Source organism: Lepisosteus oculatus, chromosome 14, assembly GCF_040954835.1.
Source record: "Lepisosteus oculatus isolate fLepOcu1 chromosome 14, fLepOcu1.hap2, whole genome shotgun sequence".
Lineage (NCBI taxonomy): Eukaryota > Metazoa > Chordata > Actinopteri > Semionotiformes > Lepisosteidae > Lepisosteus > Lepisosteus oculatus.
Window position 1 is genome coordinate 52554175 of NC_090709.1, and position 12846 is coordinate 52567020.

The following is a 12846-nucleotide window of genomic DNA, read 5'->3' on the forward strand; positions in this document are numbered from 1 at the left end:
ATAGTGTAGCAGTTATCATGTTTGCCTCATACGCGAAAGATCTCTGGTTCGAAACCGGGCGGAAACAGACTCTTTTCGCACGCTCCTGTACTTCACAGAGGTCTTGAGCGACCGGTCATTTGTTCCCAAAGTATTTCCGGTGCCTTCATGCACTCTTGTCCCAAACGTACGTTCCTTCTGTACGCGGAGCCGATCATTTGCAATTGGGCTGTGCCGACAGACCAGGACGAGCTCTGTCGGCTCAAAAGCAGCGCAGGACCTGCAAGAACAACAGAAAGATTAGCATCCAGCGGGGGCCTCTTAGTGAGCCCAAGAGCTCATCAAGAATCGGCTCCAGCATCAGGGCTGGGCGCATTGTTCCATTCTCCGCCCACTCTTGGTGTAAACAAGTCCCTCCTGGTCTCTACTTGAAATGCACTTTCCTGCGTTTGCTTTGGTGTAACTGGCTTCCCCTGCATGGGCGAATGTGAAGAAGATCCTTAGTAAGTCATTGAAGAAAACCGAGAAGAGGTCGGAGTGGCCTCTGTCGTTCATCAACGATCCAGTCAGGCAGTACTCCTCTGTAAAGCGCCGTTCGTTCACATCGATTGGCTTTTTTTTTGCCTTCATTCGTGCGAGTAGTAAAAGCAGACGCCCCTATTCTGCCGTGACCCGGATTCGAACCGGGGTTGTTGCGGCCACAACGCAAAGTACTGACCACTATACGATCACAGCGAGTTACCGAGACACGCGCGGCAGGGCGGAAAGGGCTGTGCTCTCTTCGTGTGACATAATTCGGAAAAGTCCTGACGTTGCATTTCAACTGAGCCCCAGTATACATCGACCCTTCGACACTCTGAGTGACAACTCTCTTGCGTGTTTTCTCATATTTATGTAGTTTGCTTGCATGATGCCGGGAAAAGCATGGTTGTTCGCTGCCATATAGTCTAGCGGTTAGGGTTCCTGGTTTTCACCCAGGCGGTTCGACTCGGTTTTGCCTCCTGCTTTCCAAAAGATCAGCACCGTGTACGAAAGAGCCGCATTAAAACTACTCGAACGTGCAAAACGTGCAAGACGAGGGGGCGCTTGTTTCCAACCGAAACTTCTCGCGTGTGAGACGAGCTGATCATCGCTGTGGGAGGGTTACTCTGGTAGACAGGGCTGACCTCCGGCAATAGGATTTATAGTCTCCAAGATGATATTTGCACTTTCTGGAGAGGCGATTTTCTCCACTTCAGTAGCCCGATTTCGTCGATTGCGTGGAGAGGGTTGTAGAATGTGGCGCCGCCTTTCCTGCTCCGTCCATGACAGGCGTGCTGGTCTCTGGAGAGAGAGCACGGTCCATCAGCGCACTCCAATAAAGGCACTGGAAGCAGCTGAATCGCATTGGCGAAGCTCAGCGCTGGGCCGCTGGGCACGTCTTACCACCGTTTCCGTAGTGTAGTGGTTATCACGTTCGCCTCACACGCGAAAAGTCCCCGGTTCGAAACCGGGCGGAAACAGACATCTTTTGTCGCCAGGCACAAAAGGGGATTGGGGATTCGCCTAGCGCTGTGATCGAACAGACCCACTCACCTCTTAGTGTGGCGGGATCTGCACAGTGCATGTCACAGCGCATCCTGCTTTCACTTCAAGGCGCGTCCTGATGTACCCCAGTCTCCCGCGTGACAGGTGGGGACAGGTGACAGGTCCTATACTAACGAGGAAGACATCGCTCTCTCCAACCCCCGGCATCGTGTCCCGACCCAGCATGCTGGAAGCCGACGCGTGCTGTGATCCCTTTACGGAGCAGAAATGACAACCGAGGAGCCGAGAGATCATGTCAGCATTTCGCGTCTGAACGGAAAACACAAACGACCAACTCGGAATGACTTGCCTTTGACGCTTTTCAAAGTGTTCTTTGTGCACGACGACTGCGCCGCCTAGCAGATACAAAGGGGTTGTACAACTTTGAAGTAGCAAATGGAAGAGGGCTAAGCCCCCTCTCTTTTAGCCCAGGTTCGATTTGTCTCCCAGAATCACCAGGGCGCGCACACACACACACCCGTGCCGTTGAAGTGCTCTGCTTCATTTCTAAGTGCAACTCAACATTCACTCCTACCCCGAGTGCAGAAAAGACAGCATCCACAGCAACAACAGCTCAGGTCTCTGCACAGGAGCTAAGCTGCCCTCATCTCCTCTGCTCTGCGGCTCCTGCGGAGTGGAGTCCTGCCTGGAGCCGTGTTTGCAGGCGGCGGCTCCCCGCGCCCTGTCTGGGCGTCGTGTCCAAGAGCTCCTGGGAGGAAGAGCGAGCCCTCCCACTCGGGGGCTTTTCCACGGTCTGTGTGAGGAGGGGCGGGTGTGTCCAGTAGCTTATCGAGCGGAAGCCTGGGGCGGCGGAGAGCTGTGATCGTGCAGACCTTGAGGTGTCACCTCTTTGTCTGCTTTCCCGCCCCCCCTCCGCCCAAGCTCTGCTCCAAAGTAGCCCGGCAACCCCTCACACCTGCACGTGTCACAACCTAAGGTGCGGTCATGAGACACCCATGGGGTGTCGTTCTGTTCTTGCTAATTGTTTCCTGCCCGTCGCAGGCAGGAGTCCATGCGAGGAAGATGCGCTGGACAGAGCTCAGAGGGCGCAGCTGGGTGGCTTTCCTTCTGAGTGACGTTCCTGCAACACTCTCCCGCTACTCTTGGTGCGCTCATGCCACAACACAGGAAGGCTGGAGCAGGTGGCTGTGGGCTTTGCGCACTGCCGAAATAGCTCAGTTGGGAGAGCGTTAGACTGAAGATCTAAAGGTCCCTGGTTCGATCCCGGGTTTCAGCATTTTGTTTCATCGCGCCCTTTGTTCCTCTCTCCAGCGCCACCTGCCTAAAGTGACTCGTCCCTTTCTCAGCCCGAAACGCAAGCGAGACACCAGCAGCAGTCCCTACAGGTTTCCGTAGTGTAGCGGCTATCACGTTCGCCTAACACGCGAGAGGTCCCCGGTTCGAGACCGGGCGGAAACAGCCTCGTTTTGCACGCTCCTGTACTTCACAGAGGTCTTGAGCGACCGGTCATTTGTTCCCAATGTATTTCCGGTGCCTTCGTGCACTCTTGTACCAAACGCACGTTCCTTTTGTACGCGGAGCCGATCATTTGCAATTGGGCTGTGCCGACAGACCAGGTCGAGCTCTGTCGGCTCAAAAGCAGCGCAGGACCTGCAAGAACAACAGAAAGATTAGCATCCAGCGGGGGCCTCTTAGTGAGCCCAAGAGCTCATCAAGAATCGGCTCCAGCAACAGGGCTGGGCGCATTGTTCCATTCTCCGCCCACTCTCGGTGTAAACAAGTCCCTCCTGGTCTCTGCTTGAAATGCACTTTCCTGCGTTTGCTTTGGTGTAACTGGCTTCCCCTGCATGGGCGAATGTGAAGAAGATCCTTAGTAAGTCATTGAAGAAAACCGAGAAGAGGTCGGAGTGGCCTCTGTCGTTCATCAACGATCCAGTCAGGCAGTACTCCTCTGTAAAGCGCCGTTCGTTCACGTCGATTGGCTTTTTTTTGCCTTCATTCGTGCGAGTAGTAAAAGCAGACGCCCCTATTCTGCCGTGACCCAGATTCGAACCGGGGTTGTTGCGGCCACAACGCAAAGTACTGACCACTATACGATCACAGCGAGTTACCGAGACACACGCGGCAGGGCGGAAAGGGCTGTGCTCTCTTCGTGTGACATAATTCGGAAAAGTCCTGACGTTGCATTTCAACTAAGCCCCAGTATACATCGACCCTTCGACACTCTGAGTGACAACTCTCTTGCGTGTTTTCTCATATTTATGTAGTTTGCTTGCATGATGCCGGGAACAGCATGGTTGTTCGCTGCCATATAGTCTAGCGGTTAGGGTTCCTGGTTTTCACCCAGGCGGTTCGACTCGGTTTTGCCTCCTGCTTTCCAAAAGATCAGCACCGTGTACGAAAGAGCCGCATTAAAACTACTCGAACGTGCAAAACGTGCGAGAAGAGGGGGCGCTTGTTTCCAACCGAAACTTCTCGCGTGTGAGACGAGCTGATCATCGCTGTGGGAGGGTTACTCTGGTAGACAGGGCTGACCTTCGGCAATAGGATTTATAGTCTCCAAGATGATATTTGCACTTTCTGGAGAGGCGATTTTCTCCACTTCAGTAGCCCGATTTCGTCGATTGCGTGGAGAGGGCTGTAGAATGTGGCGCCGCCTTTCCTGCTCCGTCCATGACAGGCGTGCTGGTCTCTGGAGAGAGAGCACGGTCCATCAGCGCACTCCAATAAAGGCACTGGAAGCAGCTGAATCGCATTGGCGAAGCTCAGCGCTGGGCCGCTGGGCACGTCTTACCACCGTTTCCGTAGTGTAGTGGTTATCACGTTCGCCTCACACGCGAAAGGTCCCCGGTTCGAAACCGGGCGGAAACAGACATCTTTTGTCGCCAGGCACAAAAGGGGATTGGGGATTCGCCTAGCGCTGTGATCGAACAGACCCACTGGACCCACCTCTTAGTGTGGCGGGATCTGCACAGTGCATGTCACAGCGCATCCTGCTTTCACTTCAAGGCGCGTCCTGATGCACCCCAGTCTCCCGCGTGACAGGTGGGGACAGGTGACAGGTCCTATACTAACGAGGAAGACATCGCTCTCTCCGACCCCCGGCATCGTGTCCCGACCCACCATGCTGGAAGCCGACGCGTGCTGTGATTCCTTTACGGAGCAGAAATGACAACCGAGGAGCCGAGAGATCATTTCAGCATTTCGCGTCTGAACGGAAAACACAAACGACCAACTCGGAATGACTTGCCTTTGACGCTTCTCAAAGCGTTCTTTGTGCACGACGACTGCGCCGCCTAGCAGATACAAAGGGGTTGTACAACTTTGAAGTAGCAAATGGAAGAGGGCTAAGCCCCCTCTCTTTCAGCCCAGGTTCGATTTGTCTCCCAGAATCACCAGGGCGCACACACACACACACCCGTGCCGTTGAAGTGCTCTGCTTCATTTCTAAGTGCAACTCAACATTCACTCCTACCCCGAGTGCAGAAAAGACAGCATCCACAGCAACAACAGCTCAGGTCTCTGCACAGGAGCTAAGCTGCCCTCATCTCCTCTGCTCTGCGGCTCCTGCGGAGTGGAGTCCTGCCTGGAGCCGTGTTTGCAGGCGGCGGCTCCCCGCGCCCTGTCTGGGCGTCGTGTCCAAGAGCTCCTGGGAGGAAGAGCGAGCCCTCCCACTCGGGGGCTTTTCCACGGTCTGTGTGAGGAGGGGCGGGTGTGTCCAGTAGCTTATCGAGCGGAAGCCTGGGGCGGCGGAGAGCTGTGATCGTGCAGACCTTGAGGTGTCACCTCTTTGTCTGCTTTCCCGCCCCCCCTCCGCCCAAGCTCTGCTCCAAAGTAGCCCGGCAACCCCTCACACCTGCACGTGTCACAACCTAAGGTGCGGTCATGAGACACCCATGGGGTGTCGTTCTGTTCTTGCTAATTGTTTCCTGCCCGTCGCAGGCAGGAGTCCATGCGAGGAAGATGCGCTGGACAGAGCTCAGAGGGCGCAGCTGGGTGGCTTTCCTTCTGAGTGACGTTCCTGCAACACTCTCCCGCTACTCTTGGTGCGCTCATGCCACAACACAGGAAGGCTGGAGCAGGTGGCTGTGGGCTTTGCGCACTGCCGAAATAGCTCAGTTGGGAGAGCGTTAGACTGAAGATCTAAAAGTCCCTGGTTCGATCCCGGGTTTCAGCATTTTGTTTCATCGCGCCCTTTGTTCCTCTCTCCAGCGCCACCTGCCTAAAGTGACTCGTCCCTTTCTCAGCCCGAAACGCAAGCGAGACACCAGCAGCAGTCCCTGCAGGTTTCCGTAGTGTAGCGGCTATCACGTTCGCCTAACACGCGAAAGGTCCCCGGTTCGAGACCGGGCGGAAACAGCCTCGTTTTGCACGCTCCTGTACTTCACAGAGGTCTTGAGCGACCGGTCATTTGTTCCCAATGTATTTCCGGTGCCTTCGTGCACTCTTGTACCAAACGCACGTTCCTTCTGTACGCGGAGCCGATCATTTGCAATTGGGCTGTGCCGACAGACCAGGTCGAGCTCTGTCGGCTCAAAAGCAGCGCAGGACCTGCAAGAACAACAGAAAGATTAGCATCCAGCGGGGGCCTCTTAGTGAGCCCAAGAGCTCATCAAGAATCGGCTCCAGCAACAGGGCTGGGCGCATTGTTCCATTCTCCGCCCACTCTCGGTGTAAACAAGTCCCTCCTGGTCTCTGCTTGAAATGCACTTTCCTGCGTTTGCTTTGGTGTAACTGGCTTCCCCTGCATGGGCGAATGTGAAGAAGATCCTTAGTAAGTCATTGAAGAAAACCGAGAAGAGGTCGGAGTGGCCTCTGTCGTTCATCAACGATCCAGTCAGGCAGTACTCCTCTGTAAAGCGCCGTTCGTTCACGTCGATTGGCTTTTTTTTGCCTTCATTCGTGCGAGTAGTAAAAGCAGACGCCCCTATTCTGCCGTGACCCGGATTCGAACCGGGGTTGTTGCGGCCACAACGCAAAGTACTGACCACTATACGATCACAGCGAGTTACCGAGACACACGCGGCAGGGCGGAAAGGGCTGTGCTCTCTTCGTGTGACATAATTCGGAAAAGTCCTGACGTTGCATTTCAACTGAGCCCCAGTATACATCGACCCTTCGACACTCTGAGTGACAACTCTCTTGCGTGTTTTCTCATATTTATGCAGTTTGCTTGCATGATGCCGGGAACAGCATGGTTGTTCGCTGCCATATAGTCTAGCGGTTAGGGTTCCTGGTTTTCACCCAGGCGGTTCGACTCGGTTTTGCCTCCTGCTTTCCAAAAGATCAGCACCGTGTACGAAAGAGCCGCATTAAAACTACTCGAACGTGCAAAACGTGCGAGAAGAGGGGGCGCTTGTTTCCAACCGAAACTTCTCGCGTGTGAGACGAGCTGATCATCGCTGTGGGAGGGTTACTCTGGTAGACAGGGCTGACCTTCGGCAATAGGATTTATAGTCTCCAAGATGATATTTGCACTTTCTGGAGAGGCGATTTTCTCCACTTCAGTAGCCCGATTTCGTCGATTGCGTGGAGAGGGCTGTAGAATGTGGCGCCGCCTTTCCTGCTCCGTCCATGACAGGCGTGCTGGTCTCTGGAGAGAGAGCACGGTCCATCAGCGCACTCCAATAAAGGCACTGGAAGCAGCTGAATCGCATTGGCGAAGCTCAGCGCTGGGCCGCTGGGCACGTCTTACCACCGTTTCCGTAGTGTAGTGGTTATCACGTTCGCCTCACACGCGAAAGGTCCCCGGTTCGAAACCGGGCGGAAACAGACATCTTTTGTCGCCAGGCACAAAAGGGGATTGGGGATTCGCCTAGCGCTGTGATCGAACAGACCCACTGGACCCACCTCTTAGTGTGGCGGGATCTGCACAGTGCATGTCACAGCGCATCCTGCTTTCACTTCAAGGCGCGTCCTGATGCACCCCAGTCTCCCGCGTGACAGGTGGGGACAGGTGACAGGTCCTATACTAACGAGGAAGACATCGCTCTCTCCGACCCCCGGCATCGTGTCCCGACCCACCGTGCTGGAAGCCGACGCGTGCTGTGATTCCTTTACGGAGCAGAAATGACAACCGAGGAGCCGAGAGATCATTTCAGCATTTCGCGTCTGAACGGAAAACACAAACGACCAACTCGGAATGACTTGCCTTTGACGCTTCTCAAAGCGTTCTTTGTGCATCGAACAGACCCACTCACCTCTTAGTGGGGCGGGATCTGCACAGTGCATGTCGCAGCGCTTCCTGCTTTCCCTTCAATGTGCTTCCTGATGTCGAGTCGACTGCCGTGCGGAGGCTCTGAAAGCGAGAGCAATGAAAAGGTGCACGACGCTGTGAAAGAAAACAGAGAAGTGAAAGGCAGTAATTTCTCTAAGGAAGTGAAAGAAAAGCTACTCCCCGTCGGGGAATCGAACCCCGGTCTCCCGCGTGACAGGCGGGGATACTGGCCACTATACTGACGAGGAAGACATCGCTCTCTCCAACCCCCGGCATCGTGTCCCGACCCAGCATGCTGGAAGCCGACGCGTGCTGTGATCCCTTTACGGAGCAGAAATGACAACCGAGGAGCCGAGAGATCATGTCAGCATTTCGCGTCTGAACGGAAAACACAAACGACCAACTCGGAATGACTTGCCTTTGACGCTTTTCAAATTGTTCTTTGTGCACGACGACTGCGCCGCCTAGCAGATACAAAGGGGTTGTACAACTTTGAAGTAGCAAATGGAAGAGGGCTAAGCCCCCTCTCTTTTAGCCCAGGTTCGATCTGTCTCCCAGAATCACCAGGGCGCACACACACACACACCCGTGCCGTTGAAGTGCTCTGCTTCATTTCTAAGGGCAACTCAACATTCACTCCTACCCCGAGTGCAGAAAAGACAGCATCCACAGCAACAACAGCTCAGGTCTCTGCACAGGAGCTAAGCTGCCCTCATCTCCTCTGCTCTGCGGCTCCTGCGGAGTGGAGTCCTGCCTGGAGCCGTGTTTGCAGGCGGCGGCTCCCCGCGCCCTGTCTGGGCGTCGTGTCCAAGAGCTCCTGGGAGGAAGAGAGAGCCCTCCCACTCGGGGGCTTTTCCACGGTCTGTGTGAGGAGGGGCGGGTGTGTCCAGTAGCTTATCGAGCGGAAGCCTGGGGCGGCGGAGAGCTGTGATCGTGCAGACCTTGAGGTATCACCTCTTTGTCTGCTTTCCCGCCCCCCCTCCGCCCAAGCTCTGCTCCAAAGTAGCCCGGCAACCCCTCACACCTGCACGTGTCACAACCTAAGGTGCGGTCATGAGACACCCATGGGGTGTCGTTCTGTTCTTGCTAATTGTTTCCTGCCCGTCGCAGGCAGGAGTCCATGCGAGGAAGATGCGCTGGACAGAGCTCAGAGGGCGCAGCTGGGTGGCTTTCCTTCTGAGTGACGTTCCTGCAACACTCTCCCGCTACTCTTGGTGCGCTCATGCCACAACACAGGAAGGCTGGAGCAGGTGGCTGTGGGCTTTAAAAATAGCTCAGTTGGGAGAGCGTTAGACTGAAGATCTGAAGGTCCCTGGTTCGATCCCGGGTTTTGGCATTTTGTTTCATCGCGCCCTTTGTTCCTCTCTCCAGCGCCATCTGCCTAAAGTGACGCGTCCCTTTCTCAGCCCGAAACGCAAGCGAGACACCAGCAGCAGTCCCTACAGGTTTCCGTAGTGTAGCGGCTATCACGTTCGCCTAACACGCGAAAGGTCCCCGGTTCGAGACCGGGCGGAAACAGCCTCGTTTTGCACGCTCCTGTACTTCACAGAGGTCTTGAGCGACCGGTCATTTGTTGCCAATGTATTTCCGGTGCCTTCATGCACTCTTGTACCAAACGCACGTTCCTTCTGTACACGGAGCAGATCATTCGCAATTGGGCTGTGCCGACAGACGAGGACGAGCTCTGTTGGCTCAAATGCAGTGCAGGACCTGCAAGAACAACAGAAAGATTAGCATCCAGCGGGGGCTTCTTAGTGAGCCCAAGATCTCATCAAGAATCGGCTCCAGCAACAGGGCTGGGCGCATTGTTCCATTCTCCGCCCACTCTCGGTGTAAACAAGTCTCTCCTGGTCTCTGCTTGAATTGCACTTTCCTGCGTTTGCTTTGGTGTAACTGGCTTCCCCTGCATGGGCGAATGTGAAGAAGATCCTTAGTAAGTCATTGAAGAAAACCGAGAAGAGGTCGGAGTGACCTCTGTCGTTCATCAACGATCCAGTCAGGCAGTACTCCTCTGTAAAGCGCCGTTCGTTCACATGGATTGGCTTTTTTTTGCCTTCATTCATGCAAGTAGTAAAAGCAGACGCCCCTTTAGGGAGCCTGTCAGCACCCGGAGTTTTCCCCTTCTGTAAGCTCTCCATAGCCTCTCAGCTCTTCTACTGTCAAATCCCCCTCAAGTACTTCCCTATCTTCTTCACTCAAAACGTTTTCTAGCTTTGAGGTAAAAAAATTAATTTCTTCATCCTTTACCTCTGTAGAGCTGTACAGTCTTGAGTAGAAGTGTCACGCGCTCTGCAGCCAGAGGGCGGTCCTTCTCTGTCCTGTCCCTAGTTCCTGGTCTGCTGTCCTTCCTTTCCCTCTCTTTCCCTTGGGCTATATATTTCCGGGTCTTGCACTCTGTCCTTGCTCAGCACTGACGTTCGGATGTCCTGAGACCCGCCTAGCACCAGGGCGCCCCACGTCCGCTCCCTGAGGGCACAGGTTTCTATACGGCATTCCTGAACTCTTTGCACTAATGAGCCCGGGCCTTTTTCCCGTCTCGCCGCTACGCATATGGGTCTTTTTCCGCACTCCTGCTCCCCACAGTTAGTCCCTTTGGACGTCCGTGACAAGAAGGCCTCGATGCAGGAGAGGATAGCACTCAGCTCTGTCATGGAAAGTGTAGTTGATGAGGAGGGAAGAGAGAGAACAGACTTGGAGCCTACCACTTTCCTGAAAAAGAAGCAGGTACACTTCTCATTTTCTTCCAAGAACTGCACTCTGCTTCTTAACAGCACTCCTCGACTGCTTTCTTCGGCTATGCTCCGGATGTCCTTTTTTAAAAGGGTGATATCCTCAAGCACATCGAAGCCACTGTGCAGCATCGTGTAGAGACGCTGCAGCTGCCTCTGTTTCCTGGCTAGCACTCCTCTCCGTCTGGCAGCAGCCTTCCTTCCCTCAGCCATGAAAAAGGCCTTTGTCCTCACCTTCACCTCCTCCCACCACTCTCTTACTGACCCGTACAGACACTGCAAGGACAGCCACTGTGATAGTTTCTCCTTGTAGCGGGATACTACCCCCTCGTTCTCTAGCAGCTTTGTGTTGAGTTTCCAGAGGCCTGGGCCAAAGACAGTCCCGCCCTGGAGTTCCACTCTACACCCTAAAGCCTGATGATCTGAGAAGAAGACAGGGTGAAGAGTGACCCCAACAACTTTCACTCTCTCTGAGACAAAGCAATAGTCAATTCTGGAGCTGCTATTCCTCCCTGACCATGTATATCCTGCTGTTGTGGGATATATACATCTATATGTGTCTGAGAGTTTAAAGTCTTGAACTAAGTTTTGCAGGGCCAGTGAGCTGGAATCCAATTTTATCGGCCTTTTGGCTAAGATCAAGTTCAAGTGGCATGCCCGCAGTTCTTGTCTTTCCAAAGTTCTAGAAGGCAATCGAAGATCCTGAAGAGTGCTTGAGCTGGTATCGCCCTAGGTTGAGCCTAGGGGGTTAAGGCCAATCAGCAGCTGAGCTGGTTGGGATCCGGCAGCAACGTTCTCTCTCTCTGCTCTCTCCTCTCCCCTCCCCCTTTCTCTTGCTCCACCTCCTTGGCCTCTTGGCTGGGAGTAGGTACTCGTGGCCTGCCCGCGGTGCTTGCTTTCTTCCTCGAGACTCAGAAGCGCTATCCGCTCCCTCTCTCTCTCTCCTCCTGCGCTTGCACCTAGCTGGGCTTTGCCCACAAGGACAAAGTCCAGGGCTCACTCGCTGCTCCTTTAGCAGCTAAACCGTCCTCTCCACAGGACCTTGCTCTCTCTCTTTCTCTCCTTTTTTCTTTTTTCTCCTTTCCAGATGGCAGACAAGAAGACACTGATCCGGTTCCACTGGACCAAGAAAACAGAGACGATGCCAACTGCGAAATCCTTTTTCATTACCTTCCTGAGAGGGATCCTGCAGTTGGTGGCCGGAGATCTCTACTGCCTGCAAGACAACAAGGCAGAGAGATACATGGAGGCCTACATAGCCACGGACGCCTCATATGAAAAGGCAACGAAAATGATCAGAGAAAAAGGTAAGCACCCCCGTTTCTCTGATTTCAGGCCGGAGCCTATGAGGAAGACAAACCAGAGGACCATCACAATCCTCACGTACAACCCCTACGTACCAATGGCACTGGTAACAGCGTACCTAGGGAGGTATGTAACTGTGGTGGGCAAACCGACGGAGATCAGGGACAGTTGCGGCGTCTGGTACGGCAAAGGCCAGTACAGAGTCCTCCTGAAAGAGGACCTAGAGGGCGTCGACGGTTTCCAGCACCCCCTGGCCCGCTTCAACATCGGAGCCGACAGGGGGTACCTTTACTACCCCAGGATGCCGGATTTCTGCAAGAAGTGCAGACAGTCCGGCCACAAGGAGAACACGTGTGACATCGTCAGATGTCACAACTGTAACAAAGAGGGGCACCTGGCAAAAACCTGCCGGGCAGCCAAAAAGTGCGATGGATGCGGCGCCGAGGGACACCTCCTTCACTAATGCAAGGTAAGCAAACCTTCGTTTGCGCAGGTGGTGGAAGCCGACCAGCAGAAACCGGTCTCAAGACAAAGGGAGAGAGGTGAGAACAAAGAACCCGCACCTCCCCCGCAGAGAACCGAAACTGCCGAGGCCACACCCCAGCCGCACCAGTGCCTCAAGATGATCGCCAGGACGACGGACAAAATGGCTGACCGGAGGAAGGGCCCTGGATAACTCCCAGCAAGAAGGGAAAGAGGATCCACCTTCGGAAGGACAAAAGAAAAGAGTGGTGTAGCGGCGAGGCTTAATAATAAGGCAGAATTAAGGCCCCATTTCTCTGTTCATCTCTGTGGTGCAGCCACAGAGAAACTATTCATGCAGGCTGATTTAAGATGTTTTCTTTTGATAAGGACAGCTCCCAAAGGGGGATGCACTTAGCTAAGCCTGGCTATCATGATCAATGGTCACCCATTGGCGCCTATCTGTCTAGGGAGTGCCAGTTGGACATCTGGACTGCATTCCTAAGTGTCGGGAGTAAGTGACTCATATCTCACCTTGATCAACCAATCAGGGACTGGTAGGGCCGAGTAACCCACGTGGGACTCTGGTGCCCATGGAACTTTCAGCCAATCAATGAGCTGAAGTTC

At 54.3% G+C, this 12846-nt stretch overlaps 11 non-coding genes across 11 annotated transcripts; 9 read left to right on the plus strand and 2 right to left on the minus strand.

Moving 5' to 3' along the window:
- Positions 1-642: 642 nt before the first annotated feature.
- trnah-gug (transfer RNA histidin (anticodon GUG)) lies at positions 643-714 on the minus strand. Its single transcript has one exon. It is a non-coding gene; the product is annotated as a tRNA-His (tRNA).
- Positions 715-1408: 694 nt separating this feature from the next.
- trnav-cac (transfer RNA valine (anticodon CAC)) lies at positions 1409-1481 on the plus strand. Its single transcript has one exon. It is a non-coding gene; the product is annotated as a tRNA-Val (tRNA).
- Positions 1482-2709: 1228 nt separating this feature from the next.
- On the plus strand, positions 2710-2782 carry trnaf-gaa (transfer RNA phenylalanine (anticodon GAA)). The gene has a single exon. It is a non-coding gene; the product is annotated as a tRNA-Phe (tRNA).
- A 109-nt stretch (positions 2783-2891) lies between these two features.
- On the plus strand, positions 2892-2964 carry trnav-aac (transfer RNA valine (anticodon AAC)). Its single transcript has one exon. It is a non-coding gene; the product is annotated as a tRNA-Val (tRNA).
- A 1340-nt stretch (positions 2965-4304) lies between these two features.
- trnav-cac (transfer RNA valine (anticodon CAC)) lies at positions 4305-4377 on the plus strand. Its single transcript has one exon. It is a non-coding gene; the product is annotated as a tRNA-Val (tRNA).
- A 1233-nt stretch (positions 4378-5610) lies between these two features.
- trnaf-gaa (transfer RNA phenylalanine (anticodon GAA)) lies at positions 5611-5683 on the plus strand. Its single transcript has one exon. It is a non-coding gene; the product is annotated as a tRNA-Phe (tRNA).
- Positions 5684-5792: 109 nt separating this feature from the next.
- trnav-aac (transfer RNA valine (anticodon AAC)) lies at positions 5793-5865 on the plus strand. Its single transcript has one exon. It is a non-coding gene; the product is annotated as a tRNA-Val (tRNA).
- A 574-nt stretch (positions 5866-6439) lies between these two features.
- Positions 6440-6511, minus strand: trnah-gug (transfer RNA histidin (anticodon GUG)). The gene has a single exon. It is a non-coding gene; the product is annotated as a tRNA-His (tRNA).
- A 694-nt stretch (positions 6512-7205) lies between these two features.
- On the plus strand, positions 7206-7278 carry trnav-cac (transfer RNA valine (anticodon CAC)). Its single transcript has one exon. It is a non-coding gene; the product is annotated as a tRNA-Val (tRNA).
- A 1705-nt stretch (positions 7279-8983) lies between these two features.
- On the plus strand, positions 8984-9059 carry trnaf-gaa (transfer RNA phenylalanine (anticodon GAA)). The gene has a single exon. It is a non-coding gene; the product is annotated as a tRNA-Phe (tRNA).
- Positions 9060-9168: 109 nt separating this feature from the next.
- Positions 9169-9241, plus strand: trnav-aac (transfer RNA valine (anticodon AAC)). The gene has a single exon. It is a non-coding gene; the product is annotated as a tRNA-Val (tRNA).
- The last annotated feature ends 3605 nt before the right edge of the window (positions 9242-12846 follow it).